Here is a 13,677-nt window from a genome sequence, read left to right as displayed (position 1 = left end):
ATGAAAGAATAGGGGAAGAAAAATTGAAAAAAAAATTAGGAAAATGTGGGAGAAAAGGAAAAGATAGTGGGGAAAAAGAGTAAACGAAGAAAGTGATAAAGAAGAACAGAGGAAGAGAAAGTGAAGACATGTAAACATAAGAAGAAAAGAAAAAAACATGACGAATAAGAGAGAAAAGTTAAAGAAGAAAATGAAGAAAAATAGGGTAAGAAAAAGTTAAGAAAGTGAAAACATGGGAAAAAAGAAAAGCACGTGAGGAAGAAAAATAGAAGAATGAGAGGCAGGCAATGAGATCGAATAAGGAAGAAGAAAATGGGGAAAAGAACAGGAAGGGACGTGGAGAATGGGAAGAAAGGGAAAGAAGAAGATGGGAACGAAATGTGGAAAGGGTGGTAAGAATTCGAGGAAAAGATTATGAGAAAGAAAAAAAAAACAAAGGTAAGGAAGAAAAGTGGACGACGGCGAACTGAAGAGAATGAGGAAGATACGGGAAGAAAGAAAAAGAAGATAAGGAGAAAAGGGGAAGAATATAAGGAAGAAATTAAAAACATCATGGCAAAAAAGAGTGAAGAATATGAGATAAAAATTGGTGAAAAAGAAAAGAGAAAGAAAAGTCGAAAAATGTGAAGAATTGGAGTGAAAATTTTCTCGAGGTCTCAAAGAGTTGAAAAACTAGTAATTTCATTAATTTGGACTGTAAAGTTGGGAATGAAACAGAAATGCACTTTAACGTAAAGATAAACTGAATTGAACAGCATTGTGCGCATTGAAATGCAGTGGTTCAGGGATGTTGCTTAAGTGGTTAGGTACAGCTTACAACAGTAAAATTTCGGAAATATTCAACATTTGTTTCCTCCATTATTGTGTCTTGTACAATAATTAAATTTAGTATGTGTAGAAAAGTGCCATTCTGCTATATGAAATAAATTTTTTTACGACTTAAAAAAAGTTTACATTTTACTTTTTTTTTTTTTTCAAAAATTTAGTTCACTGTGCAGTGATGAAGCGTTTCCCACATAACTAAAAAACTATCCAACATTCTGTGATGAAATATATTGTGTGTATTTATGCATGTCATAGCTACAATATGATACAAGATCACTTATCTACATTTGATTTATTGTCTGATAAAAATAAATTCATCAAAAAAATTGTCAAATATCAGTATTTTCTTCTAACACAAAATAAAAAAGTATTATTTATTAAGTAGTGTAGTTGAAAGAGCATGATATTGTAAACATGAGTTTCAGCAATAAAACAAAAGAGAATATGAAAATGTTAACAAGTTTATGAGTTATGACAGAAACCCTTCATCAGTGCACAGTGAACTACCACAATTATGAATTTTGAAAAAATAAATAAATATTTTTTTATATCATAAAAATAGTTTTTTTTTCATATAGCAGAAGGACTGTGTTTTGCACTTACCAATTTTCATTATTGTACGAGATACAGTAATGGAGGAAAAAAATGTTGAATATATTCAAAAAGTTTACTGCTGTAAGCTGTACTTAACCCCTTAAATAAACTCTATTGAAATTCTATAGATAGGTTGCTATAGATCGATATTTTAGTATGGAACTGAACGTTGGATTTAAGGTAGAAACACTTTTAATAATATGTTGGCTGTTAATACCCCAGCATGCTGGTTGATTATTATTGGGCCATTAAGATAAATCCTTCACAGAGGAAATATTACAGAAAATCGTCATCTGATACTTTCTAGGTAAGGTAGACTGTGTAGTTTCTTTACCATTATGTAAGTACTGAATTATCTAAAATTATGAACACCTGTCCTTTGTAATGCTTACTTCATGGAAATAAAATCTTAAATCGTATTTGAATTCAGGATTAAAATAATTTACTTTCAGATTTATCTACTTTAGCTCTTGGGACAAAAAAATGTATTATTTTGTTTCCCAGTGTAGTTTTAGCTCAGAGCGGTGTGTGCAACGATTATGTCGTGCAGTTCTCAGATTGCATACAAACCGAGGTCTTCGGTTCGAATATCTCTTGGGACACGAATATTTGTATGTTGCCATTTGACACGTTTGTATAATATAATACTAGATTTTAATACTACCAAAATGTCAAAACGACCAAATTCTGAGAAGGGGAAAATATCTCAGAAGAAAAAAACTGCTTTTGTTCTGTAATATGCTTTCTCTACATATATTACTTTGAGAAAATGAGCATCTTTTTGTACACATTAAAGGCTATTAACAAATGTTTCTCGAACTTGGAGCATCATAAATTTTCGTGTAAGCGACCGGCAATACGATATCCATGACGTGGTCGTCACTTTCACTATTACAAACACAATTCCACCTGGTTTTGTTCTTGCGCACACAGTAGCCGGTAGATGTGAGTTTTAAATCACGCAAAAGCTTCTGGTTTGTCCGCCTGTCACACAGTACCGGAATACAACAGATTGCTCAAGAAATATCTATACAGTTCCAAGCTTCGTTTGTAACGCGAAGCACAGACTCGAGTTTTTAAATAGTTGCCCAGGACTGGAGATTTTACTATGAAATGACGCTAAATTTTATTCATTCCGCGTTTCATTAATTTTTTGTTGCTCATTTAATGATACTGTATCAACTGCCAAGTTATTTAGCGTCGATTGAATTGTTGATAGCGAGATTGTGTTCGACGAGATGAGATTGAGGATTCGCCATGGCATTACCTAGCATTCGCCTTACAATCTTTATTTCATATTACTTAAGTCATTAAACTGACAATTTATCTATTAACAGACATATTATATCACAAAGACTGTATATTACGACTTGTCGGAAATAAAACAAAAATTAATATTAAAATTCGTCTTACAGAAATGGCAAGCCTCCAAGGAAACTCACCCAAATACAGTAATCAGTCCAACAACAATAATAATAATAATAATAATAATAATAATAATAATAATAATAATAAATATAAAAATGCTGACAAACGTGCCTATCTTCTAAGCTACATCGGTTCCTATATTATTATTATTATTATTATTATTATTATTATTATTATTATTATTATTATTATTATTTTGTTCTCGCTATGCACCACAAACCATCGTTTCATTTGATCAAGAAATAATGCAACACAAATCAGATGTCAGTCCCATGTGTATTGCGTAGCGAAATCTAATTTTCAAAAACAACAACAGTAATAATAATAATAATAATAATAATAATAATAATAATAATACTAATAATAATATAGAATAACAATATATTGGCAGAACATCAGTTTGATTTCCAAAATAATTAGGTCCAGAAGATGTGATAGTGAAAGTTGTATGGAAAATTGCAAATATTTAGATAAAGACAATAAGGTTTGGAAATATTTTGGACTTGCAAAAAAGATTTCGATACTATTATTATTCATAAATTTCTTCTTGACAAATTACAAAATTCAGGTAGATTATTTATTAATGGCATAGCTTTAAAACTTTTCGAATTATATTTCAGTAACTGGTGTCAAATAACTAAAATATACTATCAAGTTAACGAAGCTACGAATGTAAATATTGGTACTACAGAAGGGACAAATTCAGGAAGTATTTTAATTTTATTTATATTAATGACTTATTGAAAATTAAATTAGAAGAATTTTCTGAAACTATTAAGGATTGTTAGATTCCAACAAAATATGTGTGAAAATTAAAAAAATAAAAAAAATAAAAAAAAATTCAACTAACTTACTTTTGTTATACATCTCAAAAACATATTTAGCCAAATATATTTCTCGTTGACCGTAACTGGTATACAAAATCTAAATTTTTATGATAGTAACTCAATTGTTCATATATTCAGTCATTTTCATGTTCTACTGTGAATATTTGTGCAGAGGAATAATTAGGAATAATTACTGACCAACATATAAAATGGAATAAACATGTAATCTATTTGTGTAATAGATTACGAAAATATATTCAAAAGTTCATTATTCTTCGCTCTTATCTTATTTTCGAGTGAACGTATTACGTCCTTTATATTTAGCTTTGATAGGATCTGTAATATAGTAGGCCTATCCCATAATTGCTTGAGGTGGCATTTCGAAGTCTAATCTGGCTCCATTATTTTCACTTCAGAAACGTGTTATTAAGATTTGCTTAAAGAAACGTGTGGATGATCCAACTGCACTTGTTTTTTTTTTTCGGATTTTAATGTAGTTGAACTTATATACTGCAATTATATAAAGAATACTTATTTCTTTCATAAACATTAATCTATTTATAAGACTAATCCTCACTCTTGACGAAATGCCTCCCTCTCCCTTTACAAAGTAAAAAGATATTATACAACATCTGTTTCAAATCCTAGTTTGCATTATGGTAGAATGCTGATAATATTATATCAAAAAGATTCCCTGATATTTGTTAAATGAATATTTATAGGTTAAAGAGAGAACACACACAAACACAAAAACACACCCCAACGAAATTCTCAACACACAAGTCAACTTCAAAACACACACACTCTTTGACTCTACACTATACCACAGGAACACACCCTCACAGGAAACAGAACAAGTGGCGCCTAGACCAACAACGACCAGTTCTGAAGATGACCCATAAATAGGTCGAAACATATAAACGAGGTACGTTGAAATTTAACACAGGAAAATTCTTACCATACATATTCCGAGTGATACAGTGTTAAAAGTTATGTAATCAAGATGTATAAAGACAGAAATTAAAGATTTTTATTTAATAGTTTTCTAATTTACTTTTATTCTTCGCTAATTATTAAATTACTAAATAACCCACTTTTACTTTCTTTTTACTGATTTTTTTTTCATTAGTTTTATTCTTTACTAATTATATTTAATACCTGATTACTAAATACTTCTACATGTTTTCTCTACTACATTTTGCTTTTCTTTCTTAAGACAAACGCCTTGAATTTCGTAGCATCCTTTCGTCCATTTATTCAAGTAACCTCTAAAATGAGTCATGCATGCAAATGTAACAAACAGTCTTGATTATTGACGAACATACAAATTAATTTTCATAACAACAGCGCGGCGAAGTAAAGGTTTTACGCAATAAAATTATAGAGATCCTACGAATATTATGTCGCTTTTCTTAGAATATTTATTATTGGGTCACGCGTGCCCTTTTCCCTTTCAAATCGTAAGTAAATTTATATGTGTCCATAAATTCAAAATATTTAAAAGCTATAATTATTTGGTACTCTACGCACGTAAAAATGCATCAGTTTATAAACTATTTCTTAGAAAGAAAAATGAAAAATTACTTATAGGAATACAAGCATGTTTCATATGAATTTTAGTGATTTTTTCATATTGTTGCTTACTGCAAATCCTTGAAAATAGTGTATTTCACTAATTCTACACTGTGTTGCCTATATCATATACCAGAAAACATATTCAGTAAGTTTGTCTGCTAGAGCGATAAAATAAGATATGACGTAATCTAAAGTTTAATCTTTAATATCATAGAGCATTAATGTTGTGAGTCCTCTAGATCACAACTCACGATGTCCAAAAACTTGTATTTTGACAATTAAACAAAAACTTACATGTCACTAATTACCATTTGCTAGTAATTATTTTAAATATGCCATCTATTGTAATTATAAATATTATTGACTGTTTTCAAGTAAAATCGTTTATTTTGTATGAGTTTATGAATTATTAAGGAATAAGTTTTTTTTTTTTTTTTTTTTTTTTTTTGGGATATTGTGAGTTATGATGCTAGAGGACTCAACATTTTGATCTACGGCTACACAGTGATATCATTTATCAAAAATCATAAAACATTTCTCAAAAGTGTAAATTCGAATTTAAAGTCCTCAGTACCCAATCTACCAATCTAACAGCTAAATTCTGTGTTGAGTTTTGTTTTCTATATTTTATTAAAACGTTTTATAAAACCCATATACTATTATCATAGGTCATGCTGGATTAACTTTCACGGTTGCTTTGACAGTTCTCGTGGCTACTTTCACATTGATTTTCATTGTCAGTTATTACTAATATACTAGTGTTAGTGTAGTACAACTTTACAATTTGCAGAACTTCCTCGTATGCTGTTCCACACTTTGTTTAAAGGCCCAACTGTTCTTGAGACAGTTGAACGAACCATCAACATCTGGAGTAATTATTATGGCGAAATCAACTTTCTGCCTGAATCTCTAGACCTCACACAGTGTGAAGGTGCGTCACGTTCAAGTCTGACGAAGAATAAGAACACACAAAAAATTGTTGTTCTAATTGCAAGTGTGACTTCGTCTTCTACAAAGAGAAGGGCTGGATTCACTGCGTGATGTGCAAGCCTTTATCTGTGGTGTGTATCAAAGGGTCAATAAATCCCTATTATGAATGTAAAAAAGTGAAAACGAGATGCGACTGTGATTTTTTTAGTATTTTCACATGATTCGTTCAGTGTACATTTGGTAATTGAACCGGTTATTTGAGAAATCATACAAGTCCAATTTTAGCCAAAACGAATTTATTGTGTTTCTGACATTAATACATGTATTTGCATTTCTGTAGGGGAGAGTAAACTTGTAGGCTATGCCTTATTTTAAGTGATGATGTCATGATAGTAGTCCTATTTCCCTGAAGAGGATGAAAGATAATGATTTTACGAAGAGAGATTTTCCTGGCCTGGACGTAACATAGATGGCTCACCTAAAAACGTGTAATGTGGGATTTCAATACGATATCAGTGTTTTCACTTTAATACATTTTAAATTTTCTTTTTCATTTTGTAGTATGAAGGACAAAATACATTATGTACTAAAATGTGTATTTAAATAGGTATTGTTCTCATTAACTTACATACAAAATATTATAATTTTTTCACTGAAAATATTTCGGGTATTGAATAAACAACACATGTCCTTGCTCTCTCAATTATAATTAAACATTTCTTTAAAATATTCAGAAATATTTGAATTATTTATATGAAAAATTCACATTAAAAAGATTAAAAATCTTGAAAAATTGAAATCTTTCAAATCCAACTTAGAAAATTATCTTATGACGAGTTGCCAAACTAACTTACTATTATGACAAGTGTTGTATTGCATGTTTCCACGTATTCACATTTTTTATGTTCTAGTGATATTTAACTTATTTTATATTTTTGTTTTCATATTTTCCGATAATGATATATCTATAATGTGATAAGTTGAGCTATATATAATCATAATTTTCCTTACTGTGTGTACTTAAAATTATTGTATTCATTGTATGCTTTGTACTGCACTATTTTATTACTATTATTATTATTATTATTATTATTATTATTATTATCATTATCATCATCATCATCATCAATAATTGCCTTACTTTTTATGCTTTGTATGTCTCATTTATTTTGACCTGCTGTTCACATTTTATTATGCTTTTTCCTTTCTGTATGTATGTTATATATTATGTCTAATTTCTACTTACTTGTTCTTTACATTTTATTATTATTATCTGATTCAGTTTGTGTGTAAAATTGTAGTGTACTTTGTAAATTTGTAGTGTTTTTTGTAACGCAGTTTTACTCCTGGTTGAGTGTTAGAGAAGGCCGTATGGCCTTAACTCTGCCAGGTTAAATAAATCATCATCATTATTATTATTATTATTATTATTATTATTATTATTATTATTATTATTATTATTATTATTAAAAAGTACATTCAATATTTATAAGCTAAAGACATTTCTTTGCAGTTTTCTGAAAACTCTTAACTAGGTACATTTATATTTCTCAATAATCGATTCAATTATTGCCTCTTAATTACTGCCTTGCAATTTTTACAGCTCTGTTTGTACACATTCTGTTGACATGCTCGTTTCATTACCCTTTCTTCCTATGGACTATATTCATTCATTGACATTGACTGCATCTCATTTTAATAAAGATTAAATAAGTCCAAACAAATCTAACATAAGCCATGTTTCTGCTCTCTCTTAAGTTGAAATATTTAAAAAGAAGTTTAGTGCAAAAAAAGGCCATAGAGGCTGCCAACTATGAACTGCAACGAAAGCAAATTGTATGACAAACAACCTCAAACACCAGGCTAAATTGGCACCAAAGCAAGGAGCTTTATTAAAATATATTTAGTATTACTATACGGAAATCATACCACTATATGGATCTGGTGTGACAAAAAACATATTTATTATAGCAACGAAAGTTACAAAAGCTACATTTAATAAACTCGTAAAAACCATACAAAAGTAGCCCCGGTTTACTCTTATTCCAAACAATGATGTAATTTGTTATACATAACTTTCTCAAACTCATTTTAAAAATATTGTTAATAGTGATATGTGTGTAATTAGCGTATTACATTTATCTTCCTCATGCTTCGTGTCTCTAAAGAATGTTAACACTTATAATTATGGGAAATGATTCAGTTTATGTTCATCTAATTATACACAGGATCTTGGGGACAACAGGTTTCCATTTCTTCAAAATAAGGTACGTCATGGTATTTCCATGGTTACAATGAATTTATTTTTATCTCTATTGTAAAAATGGCTGCAAGATTCATCTTGGAGCAAAGTCGAAAGATTTCAGTCCCCCACAATGGTTCGCAAAAAATATGAAGCATAGCCTATTTCAATAGTGAGCCACCATCTAAATTAACCATTTACCGCATTTATGACAAGCTCGTCGAAACCGGCTCAGTTTCTGACAAAAAGCGAACAGCGGTCGACCATGTACAGGCCGAAGTCTTCAAAATAAATTTGCTGTACAAGAGGCTTTCTTACGTGGCCCAAGAAAATCAACAATACGATACAGTACAGAATCTGGTCTCTCCAGGTCAGCTGTTGGAAGATCTTGAATGATATTCTATCGCACTTTGCTCGGGATGTTCGAACGTATCTTAAAGAAACATTTCAACGAAGATGGATTGGTAGAGGGGGACCAATGCAACGACCAGCAAGTTCACCGGATCTTACTCTATGCGATTTTTGGCTATGGAATATGCTGAAAAACAGCGTACATCAATCCACGTAATATTGACGATCTGTGACAAAAATAGCGGATGTAATTACAGGAATTCTACAAGATATTGCTGGCTTGGAGCAAAGATATTTATGCTCACGTTTCCTACTTTCGCGAAATATTGAAAGAAGTGTTTCCTGTTGAATACATCTTATAAAAATAATGCAGCAAAATGTAATTTGTTATACAGTATTAATTCGACGGCTTAATGTCAAGGAACACTAACTCCAAAATCACAACTTTTCAGGAGAGGCAAAAAACAGTTTAATTGTGTACATTTTCTTATGTTACTGCTTTAATTTAAGAGATATGTTGATAAAATTTAAACCATATATATATAGAATATAACCTTAAAGACAATACAATACATATTTTCTAGAAATATTTAATATTGTCTTAAAAATTAACAAATTTTGGAGATAGTGTTCTTTGTTACTAACACGAAGCGTTCAATTTAGTAGATAGTGTCAAAAATAAATGCCAAAATATTGAGTTTAAACACTCTAATAAAAAATTATAGATCTATTTGACAATGCAAATTAATAAATTTAACTTATTGTGGAGAGCTGCAATTATCATATTTCTTCTTCTTTATAAAGGAACATTATCTAAACTCAAAACATATCAGCATTATTATAAAAGTGCCAGTTAATATTGTTTATAAAGCATAAAAGCATAATGTTATCATTATTAGATTAATTTATACTGTTATCTGAAATAATAATTTTAACAGTGCACTTATAAAATAATAAAAGAGTAATGTTATCTTCAATTTACATTTCATTTTAGAACAACAGTGTTTTTAAATAGTTGCTAATGTTACGCTACTTTAATTTACCACAACTGATGAGGGATTTGGACGAAAAAGTTATTTATCTAATGATCGATTTATTTTAAAAAATAGCAAAGCCTACAAATTCAGTTGATTTAAAAGTCTGTCTGAATGTAATAAAAAGAAAATACACACTTAACTCAGAATTTATACCCTAAATGACATTGAATAAATTATAATCTGAATACATTATATTTTATTTGATCCAGTATTCGTTTTGAGTAGTATCAATATCCATACCTCTCATACAAATATTTAAAATTTCTTCTTGATTTTATAATCACTCATTGCTCTTCATTTTGAGATTCTTCTACTACGATTTCCTGTTCTCCATTTTTAAACTGTTGTAAAAAAATGGTAATTTCCTGGTATAATGTTCTGTTTACATAGTTGCAATACATTATTCGTTTTCTAATCTTGTATATTTTCAGTGCACCATGATGCTTTGGTTTAAGCTTAAGATAATCCAGCCTAAATCCACGTGTAATCTTCCTCTGTACCTTGAATTTATGGAATTCTTCATCATAGTTGTATTTAAAAAAAATACGTGTTCACTGTCACTTTTCCGATACTGGAACCACACTATATCCAGCCATCTACAATGTTTCCATTAGTGTCAACTTTCTTGTTCTTTATTGATGTCTTCTGAATTTCTCTTACATCATTACATTACCCTGTTCCATTTCTATTTTGGATACAGCTCTAACTATAGTATACCACTCTGATGGATCAAATATTTCTGTATATTTTGCTGTTTTTTTATGTGCACGTGGACTGTGTCCATTTGTGAATGTCCTAGTTAAAAAAAAAGTTCAACTTGAGGTACGTCCAAAACATTCACAACGTGAAGGAGCATGGTTGATATAAGCACAGTTCCCCACAGGTATCGGACATGAAACAGAACCTTTTACAATTTTGCAGTTTTTTTCATTTGAGCAAAGAGATATAGTGGTACCTCTGCAGCTCCCCTTTCTGCAATTTTCTCATTCCATAAACAATTTTCTGCTGTTCTGTTGGCTGCATCATACACGATCAAATTATATACAGGTATTCTACGTTTATAAAACAGCCATTCCATTTTAACATTTGGACTGTAGCGCACAGCTTCGAAATCAAATTTAAAAAAGTAAAGATCGTTTACTGATGCCCTAAATTTTGTAATCGTTTTTTACTTGACGATCTCCTTCCTTTCTTTCTATGTGGGACTGATGAACTGCCTCTGTCTCTATCTTCTTACGTTCAGACATGTGATCATATTTATAACATTTGTCGCATTGATCCTTTCTGGAATTATGAAAAGCTATATTAAAATTATTTTTGAAAATATGACGATAATATGAAAGGTTTTCTGCCTGAACATTAGCATTCCTGAATCCCCCCCCCCCAACATTTAGGCCCGTCATTGCTCCGGACGCACTGCAGCCTTAGGCTTATTGTGCTATCTATGTTTTATAATTTAATATCGATTCATCAGCCCTGTTACCTTGATTAAGGTATATAGTCCAGATATAGAACTCGGTTCAAAATCTGAATTTTTCTTTATACAATTCATACATTTTTTTTGTAAATTTAAATCACAAGACAGATATTCTCTTGCAGTGTCGTTTCTTGTACTCTTGTTGGACAATACTCTTGAAAATGAAGTTATGTGGTTCACTATATATTCACGAGTATTTTCAGATTTCTTTACTCCGTGTTCATGCTCTCCTCTTCGATCAGTATCCACTATGTTATTGTCACTTTTTTCAAAATATGTTCTATTATTGTGTTGGATATGTCAAAGATGGCGAGAAAAAAAACCCTGCATACCCATATCTTTTCTTTATTTTTCACAATACAAAAATGGTGTTTTGCCTTCTAGATTCATACTTTTTGGATTTGGATTTCCTTCACCTTTGTAAGGCCCATAAAAATTGCCGCTTCAAATCGTTATTCTCAATATTCCAATATTTTTTATGAATTTCATGTTTGTCTTCAGCACTAAATGAGAGGTTCCATTTAAGGGGACATTTTGTACAATCTTTGTCTAGAACTTTTTTCACCAGCAATTTCTTTCCACTATTTAAGGACTTGTGGGCTTTCCCTGTTATCCGGCGTTGGACATGGACTACTAACATCTATGCTCTTATTAGATTCATCACTCATTCCTTGAGAAATTTTAGATGTCGCTAAAGCCAACTTCACCATTAACCTGCCCCTAGTATTCGAACTGAGTATTTCTTAGCTCTAATAAAAGAGTATCAAATTATCAGAGCAATCCTGTGGTGCGTTTCTTACAAACTGTAAACTTCTTACAAACTGAATTGATTTAAGAATGCTTGTTCTATTAATTAAAAAATTCTATAACAATGAACAGTATGGTGATTGTATTACATTCTTGGTTGTATGTTCTGAGACAGTGTCACCAATAAAATCTTAGAAATGATAAATAATTTAGACAAAGAACACTATCTCGACTTAGTGTTCTTCTATTCTATATTTTGTTACTGTCAAAGAAAACTAAGTCTAGATAGTGTTGTTTGACACTCAGCATCTGTCTAAATTAACACAACACTATCTCCAAAAAAATAAAACTATTATTTGTAGATACATATTACTTTCACACCATATAAAGGCTACTTTGTACAATATGATACTATAAATAACTCAAAAAGTCGATTTTTGGAGTTAGTGTTTTTTGACACTAAGCCTCGAATTATGCCCGTTGCAATACAATATTTGTGCAGAATGAAGATGTAACCTTATACTAGGCCTAGGCCACCATATCTCAATTCTGACCACAAATAGACATACAATATCTGTATTAGAACCATCGATATGTGCATCCAAGCTCTGCATACCACACGGAAAAGGTTCCTTGCATTTGTTGACCACGATGGTGAACAAATGAAGTTTTGTAGTTAGTATATTTAAGTGTTAACAATTTTTAGAGATACGGTGTAAAGTGTTTTCACAATGAATATATGGGTCTTTCTGGGAAAATACCACATTTTATTAAAATTAAATAAGTAGTTTAAAGGAGGGATAATTATTTCGGAATAGAATTTTAGAACTTACTTGGTATTTTATGATATCCAGGTGAATCTTTTTTTCTGGTATTTTATTACATTTACATAGTTTTGTTCCTATAGTGACTTCAAATTTGAGACCTAGAAATTCAGCATTAAATGTATCTATTAAATAGTAATTGAAGAGTATTTTCCCAAAACGCGTTAAGTCCATTTTTATGAAAGGACTGGCCTAGTTTTTTTATTCACTGGTCTACGGACTGGGCGATTTTCAAGTGACATGCACAATGACACAAATTTTTATTGGCGTTATTTGTAAGGAAACAAGCTTAAAATATAATGATAGATTTCTCGCACATAATCATACACATGTATAAATCATACAAATGGACTGAGCTACTTTTGGGCTCACACTCTTCAATTGCAGCTTCTTCTGCGCAATCTTGAATGTTTAGGTTGTCAGTGATATTTATATAAAAAACATGTCAACCTAATGCCTCTCATTTAAAAAGAAACTTAAATAACTAATTTTTTGAACAACCAGTAGAACCTGTTCACGTTAGAGCTTTCTTTCTTGTGCAATAAGTTCTCAATCAACCACAAGCAAACGTATTTTATTATGCGTGGTGAGAATCCATCTTGACCACTGAAAGCCGGCCTGTCATATGCTTCCTCTACACAACTGAATAAATGAAAATACCTACCTAAAGACCTTATTAAATGGCTTCTTACAAGGCGTATTATTTAAATTTATGCAGATTTTTACATTAGAAAAACCCGCAGCAAGGACCGGGGCTTAAGCAACGTGTTCCTTGTTGCGGAATATTTTACGTAAAAATATATTAAGCTCTTACAACAAA

The sequence above is a fragment of the Periplaneta americana genome, chromosome 12 (genome assembly GCF_040183065.1).
Source record: "Periplaneta americana isolate PAMFEO1 chromosome 12, P.americana_PAMFEO1_priV1, whole genome shotgun sequence".
Lineage (NCBI taxonomy): Eukaryota > Metazoa > Arthropoda > Insecta > Blattodea > Blattidae > Periplaneta > Periplaneta americana.
This window is presented reverse-complemented; position numbering follows the sequence as displayed.